The sequence below is a fragment of the Hyla sarda genome, chromosome 7 (genome assembly GCF_029499605.1).
Source record: "Hyla sarda isolate aHylSar1 chromosome 7, aHylSar1.hap1, whole genome shotgun sequence".
In the NCBI taxonomy this organism is placed as follows: domain Eukaryota; kingdom Metazoa; phylum Chordata; class Amphibia; order Anura; family Hylidae; genus Hyla; species Hyla sarda.
Genome location: NC_079195.1, coordinates 141,871,751 through 141,895,282, shown reverse-complemented (window position 1 = coordinate 141,895,282; position 23,532 = coordinate 141,871,751). Strand labels below are relative to the sequence as shown.

The 23,532-nt window shown below is 45.6% G+C and overlaps 1 protein-coding gene across 2 annotated transcripts in view; it reads right to left on the bottom strand.

Annotated features, from left to right (window-relative positions):
• Positions 1–16,015, bottom strand: part of GPRIN2 (G protein regulated inducer of neurite outgrowth 2) — a 156,313-nt gene extending 140,298 nt beyond the window's left edge. For both annotated transcript variants that reach the window (XM_056530899.1, XM_056530902.1), the window contains exon 1: positions 15,924–16,015. The gene's annotated coding sequence lies outside the window, so the exon portion shown is untranslated. The remainder of the gene's footprint in view (positions 1–15,923) is intronic.
• Positions 16,016–23,532: the final 7,517 nt, after the last annotated feature.

Below are 23,532 nucleotides of genomic sequence, written 5' to 3'. Positions count from 1 at the left end.
TATTAACCCTTGCAAAAAGGTGAAATTAGGGGGGAAACACACATTTTAGTGGAATTTTTTTTTTTTTTTTTTTACATATGCAAAAGTCGTGAAACACCTGTGGGGTAATAAGGCTCACTTTATTTCTTATTACATTCCTCAAGGGGTCTAGTTTCCAAAATGGTATGCCATGTGTTTTTTTTTGCTGTTCTGGCACCATAGGGGCTTCCTAAATGTGACATGCCCCCCGAGCAAAATTTGCTCTCAAAAAGCCAAATATGACTCCTTCTCTTCTGAGCGTTGTAGTTCGCCCATAGTGCACTTCAGGTCAACTTATGGGGTACCTCCATACTCAGAAGAGAAGGGGTTACAAATATTGGGGGGTATTTCCTGCTATTAACCCTTGGAAAAATGTGAAATTTGGGGGGAAACACACATTTTAGTGAAAAAAAAAATTTTTTTTTTACATATGCAAAAGTCGTGAAACACCTGTGGGGTATTAAGGCTCACTTTATTCCTTGTTATGTTCCTCAAGGGGTCTAGTTTCCAAAATGGTATGCCATGTGAGGGTTTTTTGCTGTTCTGGCACCATAGGGGCTTCCTAAATGCAACATGCCCCCCAAAAACCATTTCAGAAAAACGTACTCTCCAAAATCCCCTTATCGCTCTTTCCCTTCTGAGCCCTCTACTGCGCCCGCCGAACACTTTACATAGACATATGAGGTATGTGCTTACTCGAGAGAAATCAGGCTACAAATATAAGTATACATTTTCTCCTTTTACCCCTTGTAAAAATTCAAAAATTGGGTCTACAAGAACATGCGAGTGTAAAAAATGAAGATTGTGAATTTTCTCCTTCACTTTGCTTCTATTCCTGTGAAACACCTAAAGGGTTAAAATGATGACTGAATGTCATTTTGAATACTTTGGGGGGTGCAGTTTTTATAATGGGGTCTTTTGTGGGGTATTTCTAATAATAAGACCCTTTAAATCCACTTCAAACCTGAACTGGTCCCTGAAAAATACTGAGTTTAAAAATTTTGTGAAAAATCGGAAAATTGCTGCTGACCGTTGAAGCCCTCTGGTGTCTTCCAAAAGTAAAAACACGTCAATTTTATGATGCAAACATAAAATAGACATATTGTATATGTGAACCAAAAAAAAATGTATTCGTAATATCCATTTTCCTTACAAGCAGAGAGCTTCAAAGTTAGAAAAATGCAAAATTTTCAAAATTTTCATCAAATTTTAGGATTTTTCACAAGGAAAGGATGCAAGTTACCACAAAAATTTACCACCATGTTAAAGTAGAATATGTCACGAAAAAACAATCTCGGAATCAGAATGATAACTAAAAGCATTCCAGAGTTATTAATGTTTAAAGTGACAGTGGTCAGATGTGCAAAAAACGCTCTGGTCCTTAAGGCCAAAATGGGCCTGGTCCTGAAGGGGTTAAGGATATACCATATTTTTCATCATATAAGACGCACCTCATTTTATAGGATAAAAATCTAGAAAATAAAGATTCTGAACCAAATACAATATAAAGTATAGGACAATACAATATAAAGTATAGGCCGTTGGCTGTCCGGGCATGCTGGGAGTTGTAGTTTTGAAACATCTGGAGGTCCGCTGGTTGAAGACCACTGGTATAGGAGGTAATACTCACATGTCCCCGCCGCTCCAGACCCGTCACCGTACGTCCCCGCTGCCCTGGATGTCGCCCTCCATCGTTGTCGCCGCGTCCCCGTCGCTCCGGAACGTCTCTACTGCTGGACATCCTCGCTCTCTGTTGCTACCAGCACGCTGCTCCCATTGGATGACGGGATGGCGTGCGCGACGACGTGATGATGACGAAGGAGAGCGCCGGCCATGCAGGGGATCCCGGCACGGAGCAGACACCGAGGAGGCAGGTAAGGTCCCTCCCGGTGTCCTGTAAGCTGTTCGGGACGCCGCGATTTCACCGCGGCGGTCCCGAACAGCCCGACTGATCAGCCGGGTTAGTATTATTTTCGCTTCAGACGCGGCGGTCAGCTTTGATCGCCGCGTCTGAAGGGTTAATACAGGGCATCACCGCGATCGGTGATGTACTGTATTAGCCGTGGGTCCCAGCCGTTGATGGCCGCAGGGACCGCCACGATAGGAAAGGTATTTGCCATATAAGACGCATCAACTTTCCCCCCCAGTTTTGGGGAAGAAAAAGTGCGTCTTATACGGCGACAAATACGGTAGCTATGAAACTGTCTCCAGAGAAATGGATCAGGCAATAAGTTTCAATAGTTTACCTCTCAAAGATTAAGAGTAGATTATAGTGTATACTACTATGTGTAAAGAATCTCTTTGACAGCAATGGCCCTCTGCTGCAATGGAATTTTTGAGTGGAATTACAATGTGGAATTCTGTTCTGAAATTCCATAGTGTGAACCCAGCCTTAGTTCCTAGTCTATTTTCTTTTTCCTTTATTTCATTAATTTATTAGAGTCTATTTCAGTTTGTTTAGTTTCGGTGTTTTGTTAGGGATTTTTTGTGTCTTGGTACCTTTTTCTTTTTAGTTCTTAGCTGAGGGACTACTGCAAAGGCAAATAGGTATATTTTGTTTAGTGTTTAGGGTTTACAGGGAGATCTAGGGAAACATTAAAGGGGTATTCCAGGCCAAAACTTTTTTTATATATAAACTGGCTCCGGAATGTTAAACAGATTTGTAAATTACTTCTATTAAAAATCTTAATCCTTCCAATAGTTATTAGCTTCTGAAGTTGAGTTGTTGTTTTCTGTCTAACTGCTCTCTGATGACTCACGTCTTGGGAGCTGTGCGATTCCTATGGGGATATTCTCCCATCATGCACAGCTCCCGGGACGTGACATCATCATTGAGCAGTTAGACAGAAAACTTCAGAAGCTAATAACTATTGGAAGGATTAAGATTTTTTAATAGAAGTAGTTTACAAATCTGTGTAACTTTCCGGAGCCAGTTGATATATATATATAAAAAAGGTTTTGCCTGGAATACCCCTTTAAGGAGTATTAGCGTCTATTTCTTAATTTCTACAGTTTTGTCAATTTCTGTTTCATTCCTGGCTTTCATCATTATTATTCGTCTCTACCCTCATCCAAAATTTACCTCCACATCTGGTCATCAAATGGTAAGTTTCCATCTTGTTGTTTTTACCTTCAAATATTGGTATTTGCTAGCTTATCAGATTCTGCTACAAGTACCATATTTTTCGCCGTATAAGACGCAATTTTTCTTACCCAAAACTGGGGGGGAAAAGTCGGTGCGTCTTATATGGCGAATACACCCCTATTGCGGCGGTCCCTGCGGCCATCAACGGCCGGGACCCGCTGCTAATACAGGACATCACCGATCGTGGTGATGCCCTGTATTAACCCTTCAGACGCGGTGATCAAAGCTGACCGCCGCGTCTGAAGGGAAAGTGACACTAACCCGGCTGTTCAGTCGGGCTGTTCGGAACCGCCGCAATTTCACCGTGGCGGTCCCGAACAGCCCGACTGAATAGCCGGGTTAGTGCTTACTGGACACCGGGAGGGACCTTACCTGCCTTCTCGGTATCTTCTCCGTTCAGGGATCCCCTGTATGGCCGGCGCTCTCCTTCCTCGTCATCACGTCATCGCGTACGTGCGTCGGCGTGCGTAATGACGTGATGGCGGCAACGAAGAGCAAGGATACCCGGCCGGCAGCAGAGACGTTCCGGAGCGACGGGGACACAGCGACAGCGATGAAGCGACATCCAGGGCAGCGGTGACGGGTCCGGAGCGGCGGGGACACGTGAGTAGTACCTCCTATGCAGTGGTCTTCAATCTGCGGACCTCCAGATGTTGCAAAACTACAACTCCCAGCATGCCCAGACAGCCAACGGCTGTCCGGGCATGCTGGGAGTTGTAGTTTTGCAACATCTGGAGGTCCGCAGGTTGAAGACCACTATTGGGTTCAAAATCTTAATTTTTTTAGATTTTGCACCTATAAATTGGGTGCGTCTTATACGCCGGTGCGTCCTATAGGGCAAAAGATACGGTACCAACTTTCTACTCCCAGTCTTTCAGTGAGAACACTGTGAGAGACCTCTTGTCCCTGAGAGAGGCCTTGTGGGTGAGAGACCTCTTGTATCTTCCCTGGGTGGCCCTGTGCTCCCTGGTTACCTGGCTTTTGTGAGAGATGAAGTGAAATGGTTAAAGGAGAAGGTCATTGATCAGGATGTGTCACAACAATATAAATCAGAGAAGATAGCCCTGGTCAAAGTGATAAACTTTGTTAAAAGCCATTTTTCTATTGTATAATACCTATGATTTTATAATTGATAGGATTCACCGCATAACCATATTTAGGTTAACTCCAGATAATGCTACTAAAGATATATTTCCAGGGATTTATTTTTGTCTTATCAAAGACAGACTGCTTCAAGAAGCTTAACAAAAGTAAAAAGAATACTTCTAGATCCCTAGTCAGGGATTTTACCCTCTTACTGGATTTTTCACGAACTACACTAAAGAGCCTTTGCCCCAGTTTGAAAAGCCTTGCAAATCTAGTAAACTAAATAAGGCTGGGTTCACACTACGATTTGAACTACGGCTGGGAGGAGTGGTGGGCAGGGCTTAATCGCGGCGCCCGTATTCGGGAACCACGTTTTTGCCTGCGGTCGGGAAACCGCATTCGGCCGAAAAAACAGCCGACCGGAGGCTGCGGTTCACTCCAGGCGGCTCATAGACATACATTAAATACGGTTCCCGAATACGGCTGAGTGCGGGCGCCGCGGTTAAGCCCCGCCCACCCCTCCTCCCAGCCGTATACGGGAACCGTAGTTCAAATCGTAGTGTGAACCCAGCCTAAAATACAGTATTAAATTATTATGGTGGAAGAAGTAATTAAAGGGATATGCCCCTAGACATGTTATTCCCTAACCATTCCTTCTTTCCTATAAGAACTGACAATTTTTAGGAACAATCTACCTCAAGCGGGTCACAGCAAAGACAGTTGACAATTTCATGACAGGCTTAGATACATTCTTAGAACAAAATAATATGAATGCATATGTAAAAATATGGTATCACATCCCCTCCTCTTAATTCACCCATCCACCCTTCCCTTCATTCATCTTCTCTCCTCCTTGGTTCAACCATACTAACAATAACTATTTTTCTGTTAACAGAGTCATATGAGGGCTTATTTCACACAGGTCAAGTTGTAATATTTAATTGCACCCTTTATTTTAAAAATTGAATGTTTTGTGAAGCAAAAAAATATATGTGGGGTAAAATTGCTAAAAATATGATTGTACACTTTTGTGGGGATTTAGAAGGAGATTTATCATTCTTTTCAAACGTATGGCTTTTATATGACTTTTTTTTTACTTACTTTTGCTTACGTGCGACCTATTTATCAAATAGTTGCACGACCTCGATAAATAAATCACATGTAAGCAAAAACCGGGAAACCCGCAAACAAAAGCATTTTTAACACCTTGGGGACGAAGGGTGCATGCATACGCCCTCGCGTCCCGTCACTTAAGGACGGAGGGCGTATCCATACGCCCTCTGCATTTCCGATCACTGCCGCTCGCCGGGCGGTGATCGGACCGGGATGTCTGCTGATATCTATCAGCAGGCATCCCGTGGCAATGCCTAGGGGAGTCAGGAGACCCCCCCATATCGGCGATCACAGCAAATCACAGGTCAATTCAGACCTGCGATTTGCCACGATCCGGGCAAATCGGGTCACTGGTGACCCGATCTCCCAGAAAATAAGACTGATCGGAGCTGTCAGAGCCAGCTCCGACCAGCCTAAAGGATAGGAGCGAGGTGGCAATGTTGCCACCCCCTCCTATCCCCTGCCATTGGTTGGTCAGGCTGACCACCAATGGCAGGAGGGGGGCGGGGGGGTTAGTGTTCATTTCCCCCGCTCTTCCCACCGATCGGAAGTCAGTACAGAGCAGGGGAACACGGGCGGAGAGGGGGGAGCATGGCCCAGCTTACCCGGACCTTCGGAGGCAGCATCGGCGGCATCCACGGAGCAGCGGCTGCAGCAGGAGGAGCGGCGGCCGGAAAGTGCGGCTGAGAAGGCTGCAGTGAAGATCGCGATAAGTGATCTTCACTGTGGCCTTCTAAAAGCTGCAAAACTACAACTCCCAGCATGCCCACACAGCCAAAGGCTGTCTGGGCATGCTGGGAGTTGTAGTTTTGCAACATCTGGAGGGTCACAGTTTGGAGACCACTGTGTAGTGGTCTCTAAACTGTGGTCCTCCAGATGTTGCAAAACTACAACTTTCAGCATGCACTGACTGTCTGAGCATGCTGGGAGTTGTAGTTTTGCAACATCTGAAGTGGTACAGTTTGGAGACCACTATATGGTGGTCTCCAAACTGTAGCCCTCCAGATGTTGCAAAACTACAATTCCCAGCATGCCCAGACAGTCAGGGATGCTGGGCGTGTAGTTCTGCAATATCTGGCCCTTCAGATGTTGCAGAACTACAACTCCCAGCATGCCTGGACAGTCGGGGCATGCTTGGAGTTGTAGTTTTGCAACATCTGGAGGGCTACAGTTTAATGGCCACTGTTCTTCCCCAGTTGTTGCATAACTACAACTCCTAGCATGTCCAGACTGTCCAGGCATGCTGGCAGTTGTAGTTCTGCAACAACTGAAGGGCCAGATATTGCAGAACTACACGCCCAGCCTCCCTGACTGTCTGGCGGTGCTGGGAATTGTAGTTTTGCAACAGCTGTAGGCACACTGGTTGGGAAACACTGAGCTAGAATCTGTTTCCTAACTCAGTGATTCCAACCCGTGTGCCTCCAGCTGTTGCAAAACTACAACTCCCAGAGTGCACTGACAGACCGTAAATGCTGGGAGTTGTAGTCATTTTGCCACAGCTGAAGGTTTGGGGCGCCCTCCCCCCCTCCCCCATGTGAATGTACAGGGTACATTCACACGGGTGGGTTTACAGTGGGTTTCCTTCAAGGAAACTTACTGTGAACCCCTGCCTGTGTGAATGTACCCTAAAAACACTACACTAACAAATAATAAAAAGTAAAACACTACACATACACCCCCTTACACGTCGCCCCCCCAATAAAAATGAAAAACGTCTCATACGGCAGTGTTTCCTAAACGGTGCCTCCAGCTGTTGCAAAACCACAACTCCCATTTCAGCAAAATTCACTCTCCAAAATCCCATTGTCGCTCCTTCCCTTCTGAGCCCTCTACTGCGCCCGCCGAACACTTGACATACACATATGAGGTATTTCCATACTCGAGAGAAATTGGCGAGTGTAAAAAATGAAGATTTTGAATTTTCTCCTTCACTTTGCTGCTATTCCTGTGAAACACCTAAAGGGTTAACACACTTACTGAATGTCATATTGAATACTTTGAGGGGTGCAGTTTTTATAATGGGGTAATTTATGGGGTATTTTTAATATGAAGACCCTTCAAATCCACTTCAAAACTGTGAAAAATTGGATAACTGCTTCTGAACTTTTAAGCCCTCTAATGTCTTCCAAAAGTAAAAACATGTCAACTTTATGATGCAAACATAAAGTAGACATATTGTATTTGTAAATAAATATGTAATTTATTTGGAATGTCTGTTTTCCTTATAAGAAGAGAGCTTCAAAGTTAGAAAAATGCTAAATTTTCAATTTTTTCATAACATTTTTGAATTTTTCACCAAGAAATGATGCAAGTATCGACAAAAATTTACCACTAACATAAAGTAGAATATGTCACGAAAAACAATCTCAGAATCAGAATGAAAGGTAAAAGCATCCCAGAGTTATTAATGCTTAATGTGACAGTGGTCAGATGTGCAAAAAATGCTCCCGTCCTTAGGGTTATAATGGGCTCCGTCCCCAAGGAGTTAAAGAAGAAAAGTTTTCCCTTATGTTAATGGCCGAAGTTCTTTATCAACCCTTTATTACCAGTAGCGTTGCTAGAGAGTGACGGGAGGGGGGCGTACCGCACCGGGTGACACCCTGACTGGCCTGCCTGGTACTAAATAGCTTCACTCCAACTATCCCACAACAACCCATCCACCCTGCTCAGAAATAAAAATAAATAAATAAAAACATACTATGCCGCACCATAAATATCCGCAGGCTTTTTTGTTTCATTTTAAGGCCTCATTTTGTGACGTTGGTGGGCGGAGTCTTGCGTCGATGCGCTGAGGCTGGAGTTTACATCAGGAAGGAGGACAGCGCAGCACCAGCAGGCACAAAAAAAGACCTGTCTTATCAGCATGTAGGGGGTCGGTGTGACTTATGTTAGCCGACTGTTTTGTGGTTTTTGGATCCGGTTTATGGGTAGGTTCCACTTTCATGAGGAATAGTAATGTAGAGGGGAGGGGGAATAATGCACAGTAATGAAGGGAACAGTGGCGGATCAAGTGGGGGAGGGGCAATTGCCCCCCCCCCCCCTTGAGATTGCTGCCCCCACCCCCTACTCTAGCATGGTGGAGCGGGAGCTCTCAGCCCACCTTTCTCATGCTGCTTGCTCTTTGTTAGCAGAATTTGAGCTGCAGGGACGCGATCCACAGCAGAGTGTCGTGATGACGTCACATCATCACGCCAGCGATGGGAGATCACGTCACTGCAGTTCGCACAGTGCCCAAAGAGTAAGCTGTTTGCTGGGCTAGCTAATTTTCATTTTTGTAAGATCCTGCAATAGAGTGTGAGTGTGTGAATGTGCGTGTCTGAATGAATGTGTGTGTGAGTGTGTGTGTCTGAATGAATGTGTGTGTGAATGTGCGTGTCTGAATGAATGTGTGTGTGAGTGTGTGTGTCTGTGTGTATGTACAATAGCAGAAAAAGAATTGCATTAACACCCATGCACAGTGCAAGTAAGAAAGCTGTAGAAAACACCACAGGGGCACTGTATGGTACACGGTGCCTTATGAAAACTTAGTGGCACATAAAAGGGGACATATATTGTGATGGAAACATGGCAGGGGGCATTATAAGAGGGGGGGGGTACATGACAGGGGGCATTATATGTGAGGGGCACATGACGGGGGCATTATATGTGAGAGGCTCATGTCAGGGGGGTTCCTTGTCATGTGCCTCTCTCATATAATGCCCCATGTGCTGTGTCCCTCACATATATTGCCCCCGTCATATGCCTCCCTGTTATGTGCCCCTCAATATTATGCCCCATGTACGCCAGCATGTACGTGTCCTAAAATTAACAAGGTGTGCAGAGTTATAAAGTTATAGAATTATTTTTTTTTCTATACTTAACATTAAATGTAGTAGCTTTGTTTCATGATGCAGAACAAGAACAGTTGTTAAAGTGGGTGTTAATTTCCTTTTCTGCGGACACATCCACTTTCTGTAAGCCAGGTTGGACCTGGAATACATATGGGACTTTTAAACGGAGATGTAACTTTATTTCTTCATAAATAGTGACTATCACATTTGAGAAATACATGACCACTGCAAAGTAAAAAAAAAAAAATTACTATATGAGCAGATTTATGAAATTTGCGTTGGAATAAGCAAAAATCAAAAAGTCGCAGCATGTATAGAAAAGTCGTACGTGCACAAGTACATGCAACTTTTTTAAGCAAAGAAAATCTACTACGGAGCTTGATAAATCTCCTTCTTAGTTTTTTTTGGGGATTTCCTTGTATGGTAAAAACTACATTTTAATTTTATTCTGTGTGTCTGTATGATTACAGTGATACTGTATTGTACTTTTTGTTATCTTTATTAATTTAAAAAAATAAAAATAAATTAAAAAAATGGGTAGATTTTGTTGTGTCCATATTCTTTGGGAGATGTTACCTCTGCTCCTGCCTCTTTATCATATTCTCTGTTATCTGGAGTGGTGCAAGACCTGCCATGCTATGAAATTACGTCATCGTGTGTCTTGCTCCACTAACAGAGCAGAGGATGCAGAAGTTTCTGCAAGGAAGAGGAGGGAAGGCAAGTGGGATTTTTTCAAAGGGAATTATTGTGGGAGGAAACTACTTAATGGGGGCATGTGCATACCTGACTACCTAACTACTGGAGGCTTCAACCTAATAGGGTGATTCCTTACTTACCTATCTTCTATTAGGGGATTCCCTACCTATCTTCTTGGGGGCTTCTACTTAATAAGGGGCATTCCCAACCTACCTACTGGAGACTTTTACCAATCTTCTAGGGGCTTCAATCTAATAGGACAGATTCCCTTCCTACCTACCCACTGGGGGCTTCTACCTAATAATGGGAATTCCCTAACTATTGGGGGAATAGCTTTATTATGAGTTCCAATGAGGGTCTCAAGTTCAGCTTTATGTCACTTGACATAAAAAATAATCAGTAATTGGTATCGTAGTAGTAAGAGTATTGGTATTTGTACTCCTACTTGGTCTTAAGAAATGGTATTGGGACATCCCTAGATTTTTTTTATTAAAGAAAAATGGGAAAAGGGGGCCTTTGAATTTTTAACATAACTTGAGTTATAGAAAGGGTATAGCTTGCAGTACTTCACTGTTTACATACTTCTTATTGACCTGCATGGGAGTTATATAATTTGCATAAAACAGCCCACTTGTCAATTAAAGGCTTTCCTGCCACCTCCAGCCTCTATAAGTTAATAATTTTTTAATGTATTTTCTTTAATACATAGAACTTTATGTTTGTCATTTTCATTTAAGTATCTTTTACTTTTTGTTATCAAGGGAGAATGGGAAAAAAACAGGTGTCAGTTTTCTTTACACAATATCAATAGTAAGAAAAAGACATCACTGAAAAATAGCAGCACACCCGGTAATGCCAATAGAAATTAATTTATTAGTACACTTCAGTACAAAAAGCAGATTGCACATACAGGGTTAAACAATTTAAACCACACACATTAAAAACCATTAAAAACCTGGCTAAGAGCCAGTGCACAACTAAGGGGAGGGGAACCCCCTCACCTAAAGAGACACCCGTCCTCTATGGTCAATTAAATAGCATGTCAGAACCTAGCATATAAATAAACAATATCACTATGGAGAAACCAAGCCAGGGCAACACCTATACTTGCATATCCTGTGAGTGGAAACACAAGCTAGAGCTCTGACCAGATAGAAGATGGAGGACGGGGTCACAGAATCCCCAAGCGTTCCGTTGCCTAAAATTGGCAACTTCCTCAGGGTTTTCTTTACACATCATTTTTAGTAGGTAAAAGATCAGAAATTGAGTTTTCATCACAGTAGATTTTTTGCATTTTATTTTTTTCTTTTGTCAATTAACATAGTTCATAGGGTTGAAAAAAGACCAGAGTCCATCAAGTTCAACCTATATCCCTAATGAGTCCCTACTGAGTTGAGTTGATCCAGAGGAAGGCAAAAAACCCTCATACTAGAGGTAAAAATTCCTTCCTGACTCCAATTATGGCAGTAAGAATAAATCCCTGCATAAACGTTCTGTAAATCTAGTATATATACCCAGCGATGTTGTTATTCTCCAAAAATGCATCCAAACCCCTTTTGAACTCTTTTACAGAGTTCCCCATGATCACCTCCTCCGGGAGCAAGTTCCACAGTCCCACTCCTCTTACAGTAAAGAACCCACGTCTGTGCTGGTGTAGAAACCTTCTTTCCTCAAGACGGAGAGGATGCCTCCTTGTTATAGATACAGTCCTGGGTATAAATAGATCATGGGAAAGATCTCTGTACTGTCCCCTGATATATTTATACATAGTGATTAGGTCGCCCCTAAGACTTCTTTTTTCTAAACTAAATAACCCTAATTCTGATAATCTTTCTGTGTACTGTAGTCCTCCCATTCCCCGTATTACCCTGGTTGCCCGTCTTTGAACCCTCTCCAGATCCACTATATCTTTCTTGTACACTGGTGCCCAGTACTGTACACAGTATTCTATGTGTGGTCTGACTAGTGATTTGTACAACGGTAGAATTATTTCCTTGTCGTGGGCATCTATGCCCCTATTGATGCACCCCATGATTTTATTAGCTTTGGCAGCAGCTGCCTTACACTGGTCACTACAGCTAAATTTACTATTAACTAAGACTCCTAAGTCCTTTTCCACGTCAGTCGTCCCAAGTGTTCTCCCATTTAATACATAACCCCAGCCCAGATTTTTCTTCCCCATGTGCATTACCTTACATTTATCAGTGTTGAGCCTCATCTGCCACTTCTCAGCCCAAACCTCCAACCTATCCAGATCCATTTGTAACAGTGCACTGTCCTCTATTATTTTTACCCCTTTACAGAGTTTAGTATCATCTGCAAAGATTGTTACTTTACTATTCACCCCCTCTACAAGGTCATTAATAAATATATTAAATAGAACAGGACCCAAGACTGACCCCTGTGGTACCCCACTAGTTACAGTCACCCAAACAGAATAAGTACCATTAATAACCACCCTCTGTTTCCTATCACTGAGCCAGGTACTTAACCACTTGCACACATTCTCCCCTAGCCCAATCCTTCTAATTTTATGCATCAATCTTTTATGTGGCACCGTATCAAATGCTTTGGAAAAATCCAGATATACGACATCCAGCGATGGCCCTTTGTAACATGTCACAGCAGGTGGTGGATCCTATGGGCCTGTGTGGCTGATGACAAGAGCCCGCTGCAAAGCGGGATGGTCTTGCTGCAGCAGGCGGCACCCAAGTCGCAACCCCTGGCATGACTCGTCCACACAGGTAGCTTGGGTGGTGGCGAGGCACAGAAGGAGACTGGCAGGACGTAGCAAGATGGCAGTAGGTCAGGGCAGGTAACACAGTTGCAGGGTAGGTAAGGTAGCAAGGAACAGGTACACAGTAACAGAGATACAGGACTTTCACAATGGCAATAGACAACAAAAGATCCATCAGGGAACCAAGGGAGGAGCTGATATTTAAGAACCAGGGTGCAGGTGTAGACACTTGATTAAATGAGCACTGGTACTTTAAGAGTGAGAGCTCCGGCGCGCGTGGAGTGAGCAAAGAGCGCTCGCGGCCGGCGTGTCCGGCCGGAGAGCAGGCGTTACACTCCTGGTCCAGTCTGGAGCTCACCTCCTCATAAAAGCTCAACAGGTTAGTTTGACAGGACCGATCCCTCATAAAGCCATGCTGATATGGAGTCATACATTTATTTTTGTCAAGATACTCCAAAATAGCATCTCTTTGGAAACCCCCTAACAATTTACATACAACAGAGGTTAAACTAACAGGCCTATAATTTACGGGGTGAACTTTTGACTCCTTTTTAAATATTGGCACCACATTTGCAATGCGCCAGTCCTGGGAAACAGTCCCTGTCATTATAGAGTCCCTGAATATTAAAAATAGGGGTCTGTCTATTACGTTACTTAATTCCTTTAGAACACGGGGGGAAATGCCATCTGGGCCTGGTGATTTTGTCTATTTTAATTTTTTGTAGGTATGAGTGGTAGCGGGGAAGAAGGAATCCGATCCTGGCGCTCACCCTTGCGGCAGCTGAGGAAATGATGTCAGGAGCCGTGATGAGGTAAAAGATGCACTTTATTTTGGATAAAGCAGGGACTACGCGTTGCGAGGGGACAGGCTCCCCTCTTCCTCAGGTCCAATCATAAGGGCTAGGGGGTAGGGCTTGTGTTTTAAAGGGAAAAAAGCCCGCAAATTTGGGTGCTCATAATCACAGAATACACAATAATGCAAAAAATAGCAGACAAATACATAATATATAATATCTGTGATTTTCCCTTTAAAACACAAGCCCTACCCCCTAGCCCTTATGATTGGACCTGAGGAAGAGGGGAGCCTGTCCCCTCGCAATGCGTAGTCCCTGCATTATCCAAAATAAAGTGCATCTTTTACCTCATCACGGCTCCTGACATCATTTCCTCAGCTGCCGCACGGGTGAGCGCCAGGATCGGATTCCTTCTTCCCCGCTACCACTCATACTCTCAGATCGTCCGGCCGGACGGGTGGATCCGGGCAGCACACCGTGGATTTCCACTTACCCATACCAGTTGGGCCCCTTCAAGCTGCAACAGGTGTTATGCTCTCAGCATAACACCACCAGGTGAGAGCATTCCTTACGCTTCCTCACCTGTCACTTGTAATAAGGATAACGGCACATAGATAGGCGCATTGTCCCTTTTTGTCTTTCATACTTCTCAAATTTTTGTAGGTGGCACTGTACTTCTTCATGGGTTAGACAGGTGACCTGTACTGGGGAGTTTACCTTATATCGCAGTATTTCACCTGGCATTTCATTTTCCTTGGTAAATACAGTGGAGAAGAATTTGTTTAATATACAGTATTTGCTTTTTTCTGATCCCCATCTATAATTTATTCCTCATCATTTTTAGAAGGCCTACACTTTCATTTTTGACCTTTTTGCTATTTATATAGTTAATATATATAACAGTTTTGGGGTTAGTTTTACTCTGTTTGGCAATAAGTCTTTCTTTCTCAATTTTTGCGGCTTTTATCTGTTTTTTTTTAACATATTTTAAATTTTTCTCTATAGCTTTTTAACCCCTTAAGGACGCAGCCCTTTTTCACCTTAAGGACTGAGCCCTTTTTCGCAATTCTGACCACAGTCACTTTACGAATTAATAACGTGAAAACGCTTTTACCGAATATTCTGATTCTGAGATTTTTTTTTCGTGACATATTCTACTTTATTTTGGTGGTAAATTTCCACCGTTAATTGCATCCTTTTTTGGTGAAAAATCCCCAAATTTCATGAAAATTTTGAAAATTTAGCATTTTTCTAACTTTGAAGCTCTCTACTTGTAAGGAAAATAGATATTCCAAATAAATTTTATTTTTCTTCACAAATACAATATGTCCACCTTATGTTGGCATCATAAAATGGACATATTTTTGCTTTTTGAAAATAATATGTCCACCTTATGTTGGCATCATAAAATGGACATATTTTTGCTTTTTGAAAAAATTAGAGGGCTTCAAAGTAGTGCAGCAATTTTCAAAAAATTCATGAAAATTTCTAAATCTGAAGGGACAGATGTTGCAGAACTACAACTCCCAGCATGCCTGGGCAGTCGAGGCATGCTGCGAGTTGTAGTTTGGCAACATCTGGAGGGCTACCATTTGGGCACCACTGTAACAGTGGTGTTACGCCGAGCGCTCCGGGTCCCCGCTCCTCCCCGGAGCGCTCGCTACACTTCCCTCACTGCAGCGCCCCGGTCGGTTCCACGGACCCGGGGCGCTGCGTTACCACCTCCGGCCGGGATGCGATTCGCGATGCGGGTAGCGCCCGCTCGCGATGCGCACCCCGGCTCCCGTACCTTACTCGCTCCCCGTCAGTTCTGTCCCGGCGCGCGCGGCCCCGCTCCCTAGGGCGCGCGCGCGCCGGGTCTTTGCGATTTAAAGGGCCACTGCACCGCTGATTGGTGCAGTGGTTCCAATTAGTGTTTACACCTGTGCACTTCCCTATATCACCTCACTTCCCCTTCACTCCCTCGCCGGATCTTGTTGCCCTAGTGCCAGTGAAAGCGTTCCTTGTGTGTTCCTTGCCTGTGATTCCAGACCTTCTGCCGTTGCCCCTGACTACGATCCTTGCTGCCTGCCCCGACCTTCTGCTACGTCCGACCTTGCTTCTGTCTACTCCCTTGTACCGCGCCTATCTTCAGCAGCCAGAGAGGTTGAGCCGTTGCTAGGGGATACGACCTGGTCACTACCGCCGCAGCAAGACCATCCCGCTTTGCGGCGGGCTCTGGTGAAAACCAGTAGTGACTTAGAACCGATCCTCTAGCACGGTCCACGCCAATCCCTCTCTGGCACAGAGGATCCACTACCTGCCAGCCGGCATCGTGACAAGTGGTCTCCAAACTGTGACCCTCCAGATGTTGCAAAACTACAACTCCCAGCATGCCCAGACAGCCTTTGGCTGTCTGGGCATGCTGGGAGTTGCAGTTTGGCCTTCCTAGTGATTGCCACAGTAAAGATCGTTTTACTTTCACTTTCAATTCCCCCCCCCCCCCCCCACCGTCGATTCCCTACCAGAGCAAGGATCCAGCAGGCTCCAGCGAAGATCTCAGGTCCTCAGGCATCTTCTCCTGCAGGTACAGCCTCCATCTTCTTCCCAGATCCCCTCGACATCCAGGGGCGGGCAGAACGGGGGGTTGCCATGGCAACCCCCTGTCCTGCGCTGCCATTGGTCAGAACTCCGTTCTGACTAATGGCAGGGGATAGGAGGAGATCGCAGCTTTGCGACCTCACTTCTATCCCTTAGGCTGATCGGGGCTGTTGCTGACAGCTCCGATCAGCCCTATTTTCCGGGTAGCGGTGGGGACCGGATTTGCCACGGGCGTATGGATATGCCCTTGGTCCTTAAGGACTCGGAATGCAGGGCGTATCCATACGCCCTGTGTCCTGAAGAGGTTAATGCTTCTTCACTGCTGTCCTGTTTTAGTAGTTTAAATGTTTTATTTTTGTCATTTATTGCCCCCTTATTTTTATTCATCCATATTGATTTTCTTTTATTCCTGACCATTTTATTCCCATAAGGTATATATTACCTCTTACAGTAAGAATTTGAAATATTCTTAAAAGTCTCCCATTTAGTGTCAGTATTCTTATTTTTGAGGACATTATCCCATTTTATATTGTTAAGGGCTTCCCTGAGTTGATCAAGCTTTGCCTTCCTAAAGTTCATTGTTTTTGTGGCCCCTCGCCAGGTTCCCTTATTGAAGAACAAGTTATAATATATTATATTATATCATATTTTATTTTTGTTATGTCCCCAATAGGTCATGACACACATTCAGTAGCATATTAACATTACAATATTTGTTTTCAATGATGATTTAACTTGTAATTGCGGCTGACACATTAGCACCAGTTAAAGGGGGAATGATACCTCCAACTTATCATTGCAGAGATGATCTTAGAGCAAGAAGTTTCATGGCTTCTTCCTGACCTGTTTGTGCAGTGTTCATTAAGCGTCATCTATACAGTGATCAGGAAGGAAAGGGATGGTAAAAAACCATTTCTGCTTTCTCAGTGGGGAATTAGTCGTCTCTCAGAGCCAGCTCCCCTCTCCTGCAGCTGTATGATTTTAGTGCAGATGTAGACCCTGCAGAAATATATACCTAAATCTTAGCTAAAACATTGATAGATATGTCCTGTGGCTTCGGACTGCTTTGGGCAGTTTTGCAGCACAAGGTGTTGGGACCACCAGAGACTTCTGGTTATACCAATTATGTTTGCACTTTATTGGAAAGTAATATATTTTTCTAATTAATTCCATTGTTATCTGTATATATGTTATACCTGTGTTACTGTACCCTTAAGACAGGAGCTGTGTAAACCCCATGTGACCCTGCCTGTCAATGGGAACCCCTAAATTCTCATCCTTATACTGTAGTGGGAGGAGGAGTTGCCCCAGTCTAATTTCCAGTTAAGTCTGAGCAACAGTGGGGTTCAAGTGTGCTGTGTGTAGAAGCCTCAAGGGAAGGCCCAAATCTACTTCATCTGGTCATTCTGCAAGGATCTCCCATACAGTTGAAGTTTATGCTCCGGCAGAGAAGGCTTCAATATCTTGACAGAACCATACCTACCAGGATTCAACTACCCATCTTACAAGTTAGTATTAATCTGTTTGGTGAAATCACCACAAGTCCCAGCAAGGCAACAGAGCTCCCAAGGGGTTACGCTGCATCCTCTCACCCAAAGCCAACTGTCTGTGTAATACCATCTGCACCCAGCTCAGTAAAGACAGTTATTGGTAACCTAATGTCGGTGTGTTCATTTACTCCTCTTGTCTGGCCCAGAAGAAGCTGTCTCCAACCTCGAACCTTGTATAGGAAAACGGTGCCCTGGCGTCACAAAGTGATAAGGTATTTCTCCTAACATCCCCGTGGCTACCACAGATATTATACCTAAACTATTACACACTGACCAAATTGTATTCATATGTGGCTGTCAAGGAGATATGGCTCATCAGGCTCAGACCTGAATGGTTAACAAACTAATAGTACAAATGAATGTAGGAAGCTAAAATACTTCCTTTTCTTTATGTATGCTCCTTTCCTGCCCCCCCCCCCCCCACACACACACTTTTATTCACTCATAAATACTAAATGAAATGGAGTTGTTTTTCAAAGTTGAACTAGCTGATCATTGAAGGATCAGTTTACATGCTGCCTATACAAGTCTACAGTGAAAGGAGGGGGTAGGGAGGAAGATGGGAGAAGGAGTGAGTGGAGAGACCAGAACCAAACCATGTGCAAGAGACAGCATATGAGCTAATTGTGGATATTAGATCTCACCACAGGACTATATTTAAAGTTTAGACTGCTCAGTACTGGTAGTGGTAGGTTAAAGGGGTTATCCAGGAAAAAAAACTTTTTTTTATATATATATATATCAACTGGCTCCAGAAAGTTAAGCAGATTTGTAAATTACTTCTATTATAAAATCTTAATCCTTTCAGTACTTATAAGCTTTTGAAGTTGAGTTGTTCTTTTCGGTCTAAGTGCTCTCTGATGACACGTGTCTCGGGAACCGCCCAGTTTAGAAGAAAATCCCCTTAGCAACCCTCTTCTACTCTGTGCAGTTCCCGAGACAAGCAGAGATGTCAGCAGAGAGCACTGTTGCCAGACAGAAAACAACAACTCAACTTCAGCAGCTGATAATTGTCACGATTCGGCTGGCTGGAGGTGGATCCTCTGTGCCAGAGAGGGATTGGGGTGGACCGTGCTGATGGACCGGTTCTAAGTTGCTACTGGTATTCACCAGAGCCCGCCGCAAAGCGGGATGGTCTTGCAGCGGCGGTAGCAACCAGGTCGTATCCACCAGCAATGGCTCAACCTCTCTGACTGCTGAAGATAGGCGCGGTACAAGGGAGTAGACAAGAGCAAGGTCGGATGTAGCAGAAGGTCAGGGCAGGCAGCAAGGATCGTAGTCAGGGGCAACGGCAGGAGGTCTGGAACACAGGCTAGGAACACACAAGGAAACGCTTTCACTGGCACAATGGCAACAAGATCCGGCGAGGGAGTGCAGGGGAAGTGAGGTATAAATAGGGAGTGCACAGGTGAACACACTAATTAAGCCAGCTGCGCCAATCAGTGGCGCAGTGGCCCTTTAAATTGCAGAGACCCGGCGCGCGCGCGCCCTAAGGAGCGGGGCCGCGCGCGCCGGGACAAGACCGACGGAGAGCGAGTCAGGTACGGGAGCCGGGATGCGCATCGTGAGTGGGCGCCTCCCGCATTGCGAATCGCATCCCGGCTGAGAGGGGTATTGCAGCGCACCCGGTCAGCAGGTCTGACCGGGGCGCTGCAAATGCGAGGATGTTGCGAGCGCTCCGGGGGGAAGCGGGAACCCGGAGCGCTCGGCGTAACAGTACCCCCCCCCCTTGGGTCTCCCCCTCTTCTTGGAGCCTGAGAACCTGAGGACAAGACTTTTGTCTAGGATGTTGTCCTCAGGTTCCCAGGATCTCTCTTCTGGACCACAGCCTTCCCAATCCACCAAGAAATTTTTTTCCCCTCTGACCGTCTTGGAGGCCAGAATCTCCTTCACGGAGAAGACGTCAGAAGAACCGGAAACAGGAGTGGGAGAAACAAGTTTGGGAGAGAAGCGGTTAATGATGAGTGGTTTAAGGAGAGAGACATGGAAGGCATTGGGAATACGAAGAGAAGGAGGAAGAAGGAGTTTGTAAGAGACAGGGTTAATCTGGCACAAGACTTTGAAAGGACCAAGATAGCGTGGTCCCAGTTTGTAACTGGGGACACGAAAGCGGACATATTTAGCGGAGAGCCATACCTTGTCTCCGGGAGCAAAAATGGGGGGAGTTCTTCTTTTCTTATCGGCAAACCTTTTCATGCGGGATGAAGCCTGTAAAAGAGAATTTTGGGTTTCTTTCCATATGGTGGAAAGATCACGAGTCACTTCATCCACAGCGGGCAAACCAGAGGGCAAGGGAGTAGGGAGGGGGGAAGAGGGTGACGGCCGTACACCACGAAAAATGGGGACTTAGCAGAAGATTCGGAGACTCTGAAGTTGTATGAGAATTCGGCCCATGGTAGAAGATCTGTCATCCTGGCGGGAGGAAACAAAATGCCGTAAATAGTCACCCAGGACCTGGTTAATACTTTCTACTTGCCCATTGGATTGGGGATGATAAGAAGAAGAGAAGTTTAATTTAATCTTGAGCTGTTTACAGAGGGCCCTCCAGAATTTAGACAAGAATTGGACGCCTCTATCCGAGACGATCTGCGTGGGCAATCCATGAAGGCGAAAAATGTGTACAAAAATTGCTTTGCCAACTGAGGCGCTGAAGGAAGACCAGGAAGAGAAATAAAAGGTGCCATCTTGGAAAATCGATCAACGACCACCCAAACAACTGTGTTGCCACGGCCACCAATAAAAACGAAAGATGAGTTGCAAGGATTTTTTGATGCCCGCATGGCCTGCGAGATGGGAGGAGTGTCCCCATTTGAGAATCCCGAGACGCTGGCGTGGAGAAACGAAGGTCTTCCCTGGAGGAGTTTGCCTGATGGAGGCTGGAGAAGTGGAGATCAGACAGTCCGGAGGAATGATGTGTTGCGGAGAGACTTCTACTTCAGAGGCATCAGAAAAACGAGAGAGGGCATCGGCCCTAATGTTCTTGTCAGCAGGGCGAAAATGAATTTCAAAGTTAAAACGGGCAAAGAACAACGACCACCTGGCCTGGCGAGGGTTCAGCCGTTGGGCAGACTGGAGATAGGAGAGATTCTTGTGATCAGTGTATATGATAACTGGAAATTTTGATCCCTCCAGCAGATGCCTCCATTCCTCAAGCGCCAATTTAATGGCCAGTAGTTCTCGATCCCCGATGGAGTAGTTTCTCTCCGCCGGAGAGAAGGTCCTAGAAAAAAACCCACAAGTAACAGCATGCCCGGAAGAATTTTTTTGTAGAAGGACAGCTCCAGCTCCCACTGAGGAGGCATCTACCTCCAATAAAAAGGGTTTAGATGGGTCAGGTCTGGAGAGCACGGGAGCAGAAGAAAAGGCAGACTTGAGATGTTTAAATGCGTCTTCCGCTTGGGGAGACCAGGACTTGGGATTGGCATTTTTCTTGGTTGAAGCCACGATAGGAGCCACAATAGTGGAAAAGTGTGGAATAAATTGTCTGTAATAATTGGCGAACCCCAAAAAACGTTGGATAGCACGGAGTCCGGAGGGGCGTGGCCAATCTAAGACGGCAGAGAGTTTATCTGGGTCCATTTGTAGTCCCTGGCCAGAGACCAAGTATCCTAGGAAAGGAAGAGATTGACATTCAAACAGACATTTCTCCATTTTGGCATAAAGTTGATTGTCCCGAAGTCTCTGAAGAACCATGCGGACATGCTGGCGGTGTTCTTCTAAGTTGGCAGACAAAAATCAGAATATCGTGTCCTCTCTTGAGGTGTCAAGCGAGACCGGTCAACTTGCATAGCCTCCACGGTGGGAGGCACAGGAACGGATTGCAGAGGACCAGAGGAGAGAGGAGCCGGGGAGAGAAACCGCCTCGTGCGAACAAGGTCCATATCCTGGCGGAGCTCCTGACGCCTTTCGGAAAAACGCATGTCAATGCGGGTGGCCAGATGAATAAGTTCATGCAGGTTAGCAGGAATTTCTCGTGCGGCCAGCACATCTTTAATGTTGCTGGATAGGCCTTTTTTAAAGGTCTTGCAGAGGGCCTCATTATTCCAGGACAATTCGGAGGCAAGAGTACGGAATTGGATGGCGTATTCGCCAACAGAAGAATTACCCTGGACCAGGTTCAGCAGGGCAGTCTCAGCAGAAGAGGCTCGGGCAGGTTCCTCAAAGACACTTCGAATCTCCGTGAAGAAGGAGTGTACAGAGGCAGTGACAGGGTCATTGCGGTCCCAGAGCGGTGTGGCCCATGACAGAGCTTTCCCAGACAGAAGGCTGACTACGAAAGCCACCTTAGACCTTTCAGTAGGAAACTGGTCCGACATCATCTCCAAGTGCAGGGAACATTGTGAAAGAAAGCCACGGCAAAACTTAGAGTCCCCATCAAATTTATCCGGCAAGGATAATCGTAGGCCGGAGGCGGCCACTCGCTGCGGAGGAGGTGCAGGAGCTGGCGGAGGAGATTGTTGCTGGAGTTGTGGTAATAGCTGCTGTAGCATCACGGTCAGTTGAGACAGCTGGTGGCCTTGTTGCGCTATCTGTTGCGACTGCTGGGCGACCACCGTGGTGAGGTCGGCGACAACTGGCAGTGGGACTTCAGCGGGATCCATGGCCGGATCTACTGTCACGATTCGGCTGGCTGGAGGTGGATCCTCTGTGCCAGAGAGGGATTGGCGTGGACCGTGCTGATGGACCAGTTCTAAGTTGCTACTGGTATTCACCAGAGCCCGCCGCAAAGCGGGATGGTCTTGCAGCGGCGGTAGCAACCAGGTCGTATCCACCAGCAACGGCTCAACCTCTCTGACTGCTGAAGATAGGCGCGGTACAAGGGAGTAGACAAGAGCAAGGTCGGACGTAGCAGAAGGTCAGGGCAGGCAGCAAGGATCGTAGTCAGGGGCAACGGCAGGAGGTCTGGAACACAGGCTAGGAACATACAAGGAAACGCTTTCACTGGCACAATGGCAACAAGATCCGGCGAGGGAGTGCAGGGGAAGTGAGGTATAAATACGGAGTGCACAGGTGAACACACTAATTAAGCCAGCTGCGCCAATCAGTGGCGCAGTGGCCCTTTAAATTGCAGAGACCCAGCGCGCGCGCGCCCTAAGGAGCGGGGCCGCGCGCGCCGGGACAAGACCGACGGAGAGCGAGTCAGGTACGGGAGCCGGGATGCGCATTGCGAGCGGGCGCCTCCCGCATCGCGAATCGCATCCTGGCTGAGAGGGGTATTGCAGCGCACCCGGTCAGCAGGTCTGACCGGGGCGCTGCAAATGCGAGGATGTTGCGAGCGCTCCGGGGAGGAGCGGGGACCCGGAGCGCTCGGCGTAACAATAATTATTGAAAGGATTAAGATTTTTTAATAGAAGTAATTTACAAATCTGTTTAACTTTCTGGAGCCAGTTGATATAAAAAAAAAATATATATATTTTTTCCTGGAATACGCCTTTAATATTCAGATCTTGCTTTGGTCAGTTTTTATCTTTCCTGTTCATTGCCGTCTGCTTCAGTTTCTTTTTCGCTTACTGTTCACCATGTACATCACTACTGACTATTTATCGCAACAATTCCACATCACATCTACACTACATGTTGCTGACCAATCCCAGATGTTTCAAGCAACCGTCACTTCAAAGGATCAGTTCATTGTACATGGGCATCCGCAGAAATCTTTTCAGAGGGAGCATAATTTATATAGATCCGCGGTACCAAATATAGATAAACACTTGCTATAAACTCACAGCACCAGCCAGCTGCAACTAACAGTACCAAATAGAAACCTAGAAACAAAACACCTTTTCTTTTCCCATACTTGTTCCGTAGTGTTTGTCACAATCACACCCTATCGGTCCAGCCAAGACATTAGAGAGAGTGTGATGGTGCAAGGGTTAAAGCTGCCAGACCTCTGGGTATCCACTACAAGTCCCAGCAAGTCACCAAATTAACCCTTAGATAAACGTGTTTTACCAGAGCTGCCTTCAGAAAGGTGAGCTCATAT